This window comes from Camelina sativa, unplaced genomic scaffold (assembly GCF_000633955.1).
Source record: "Camelina sativa cultivar DH55 unplaced genomic scaffold, Cs unpScaffold06357, whole genome shotgun sequence".
Taxonomy (NCBI): Eukaryota; Viridiplantae; Streptophyta; class Magnoliopsida; order Brassicales; family Brassicaceae; genus Camelina; species Camelina sativa.
In genome coordinates, this window is record NW_010927436.1 from 1 (window position 1) to 510 (window position 510).

Below are 510 nucleotides of genomic sequence, written 5' to 3' on the forward strand. Positions count from 1 at the left end.
CCAAACTTTGCTCATTGCAACCGGTTCTACTGTGAGCACAATACTTATGATCTCTTCTCTTCTTCTCTTTGTTACGTTCTAAGTTCCTCTAGCTGACGACTGATCTCAATATATTTTGCAGTACGTAAAATTGTCAGAACTTGGGATCCCAGAAGCAGATGTTAAGAATATATTATACCTAAGAGAGATCGATGATAATGATGAGCTTTCGTTAGCTATGGAACTATATGTGCAAAACGGACAGGCCGTGGTTATTGGCGGCGGTTTCTTAGGTCTTGAGCTGAGTTCTTGTCTAAAGGCTAATAACCATGAAGTCACCATGGTTTTTCCAGAACCTTGGATTCGTAAGTTTTCAACTTAACAAAAAACATTTTAGCTAAGTAATGTTACATTGGATATATATTTGTAAGTTCATTTCAAGATACTAGGAGTTATGGATTTATTTGCAAAAGAAGTTCTCATCAACATATTTTCCTCTGTTTGATCGTTGTATAGTGAACCGGTTTTTCA

General features: G+C 36.5%; 1 long non-coding RNA gene across 1 annotated transcript; it reads left to right on the forward strand.

The window, feature by feature from the left end:
- On the forward strand, window positions 1-510 carry LOC104774871. The gene is made up of 3 exons (XR_765556.1): window positions 1-31; window positions 122-344; window positions 496-510. It is a non-coding gene; the product is annotated as an uncharacterized LOC104774871 (long non-coding RNA).